The sequence below is a fragment of the Belonocnema kinseyi genome, chromosome 7 (genome assembly GCF_010883055.1).
Source record: "Belonocnema kinseyi isolate 2016_QV_RU_SX_M_011 chromosome 7, B_treatae_v1, whole genome shotgun sequence".
NCBI classification, from domain to species: domain Eukaryota; kingdom Metazoa; phylum Arthropoda; class Insecta; order Hymenoptera; family Cynipidae; genus Belonocnema; species Belonocnema kinseyi.
The window spans coordinates 72,728,030-72,730,067 of NC_046663.1; the positions used below are offsets into that span (position 1 = coordinate 72,728,030).

A 2,038-nucleotide genomic window follows, 5' to 3' on the forward strand; every position below is an offset into this window, starting at 1 on the left:
GACAAGCAAAATACGACGATGTTTTTGCCACTTATCTTTTACTTGGCAGAAAAACGACTGATGTGAGTGTATTTTTCTTTAATTGGAAAAATAATATTGCAAACATTTTTAACAACGTATTACGAATCATTCCAATTTCGTTTTGCTATGAAAAACGAAGTAAAAGTATTTTAAAGTTTCGTCTTGCTATGAGAAACAAGACAAAAGTTTGATCAAAGTTACTTTCTTTTCTTTTATAGAAATTCCTGTAGAAACCCAAGTAAAGCCAACGTAAAGTTACTTTACATGTAATATTTTATGTTTTAACTATGAAATGATTTTCATTTTCAGTCAGAAATAATTTAATTTAACCAAAAAGGACGAATTTCCAACAAAATAGTTGAAACCACTAACAAAACATATTAATTTTCAACACAGTAGATTAATTTTCCACCAAGAAAATATGGATTCTCAAAAAAATACACATTTTTTTAACCAAATAGTTACATTTTGAACCAAGAAGTTTAATTTTCTACCAAAATTGACTAATTTTCAACAAAATACATAAATTCGTAACCAAATAATTGAATTTTTCGAAACTTAATAGGCTGAAAAATGGATGTGATATTAGTTCAAATTTTATTTATTTTATTTTTAGTTTCTAAGATATTTTAACTTAATAGTTACATTCTTAAACTAAAAAATTATTAACTTTTAAGCAAGAATAGAGTAGTTAAATTTTCATTTAAGGGAATTAATTTTCAATGACCAAAAGAAAAAACGATTTTTTTACAAAATAGTTGAATTTTCAGTTAAAAATACCAATTTTGTACAAAAAAATAGTTAAATTTTCAACCCCAGAATATAAATTTTCAATAAAATAATTAATTCTTAACAAAATAGTTCAAGTTTCAGTTAGTAAATTAATTTCTAACCAAAGAAAGGGTCTGATTTTTTAACTAAAATTTTAAATCTTTCATTTAAAAAATAAACGTTTAAGACAGTTGTTAAACTTTCAAATTAGTAGTTGAAATTTCAACCTAAAAAGATGAATTTTCAACAAGAAATTTAATAGTTGATATTTGAACAACAAAATGTTTTAATTTAGAATAAAAAAACAATTGGATTTAATCAACAAAAACGATTTTTAAATAGAGTACTTGATTCCTTAACTAAAACAAATCAAGTTTCAAACCAAGTTGAAAAATGAAAAATTTATTATTTTGTACCAAAAAAAGACGATTTTTTAACAAAATACATACATTTTCATCCAAATAGTTTTTTTTTCCAAACTGTTGAATTTTCTACAAAGCAGATGATTTTTTTTAACCCCAAAACTTGAATCTTCAACAAGACATTTAACTTTTAACCAAACCGTTTCAATTTTAACCAAAAATAGATTACATTTCTGCACAAAGAGATGGATTTTCAAATAAAAAAGACGAATTGTGAACAAAATAGTTAAATTTTCACAAAAATAATTCAATTTCGAATTAAATAATAAAAGTTTTAACTAAAAAATAGGAGTTCCAATCCACGAATTTAATAGTAGACTTTGCATCCGAAAATAATTATGTTTCAAGTAACAATAGTAGAATTTTATTGTTGGATTCTATTCATTTAGCTCGCATTCAAGTGGAAAAATAAGGAAAAGGAGACAGATTGTGAAGCCCGCAATAAATAAATAGGAATTGTGATCATCTATAGGCTAAAGAATAACATTTTAAATAAACATTAAACTTCATTTTTCATTGTGCACTTTTTTTGCACGCGTTTTGATTTCAAACTACGGGATACGCAACAATTTAGACCCTAAAAAAATAATTAAATTGTCCGTTTGCAAAACTATATACCGAACAAGTATTACAAAAAAAATAGCAAAGGATATTAGTACCTTTTTAAACTTATGAACAATATTTTTATTCTCCCATCTACTTTAGAAAATATAAATTTTAATTGAAGTTATTCATTGATTCTGGTACAAATTGTGATAATGTAATTTACTTTGTGCATTAGTATTTAACAGACAAGAAATAGAATTAGTATAAGTATAATAATA

General features: G+C 23.9%; 1 protein-coding gene across 1 annotated transcript in view; it reads right to left on the reverse strand.

Annotated features, from left to right (window-relative positions):
• LOC117176507 (serine/threonine-protein kinase MARK2-like) overlaps positions 1 to 2,038 on the reverse strand; it is a 56,324-nt gene that overhangs the window by 30,332 nt on the left and 23,954 nt on the right. The gene's annotated exons all lie outside the window — the stretch shown is intronic.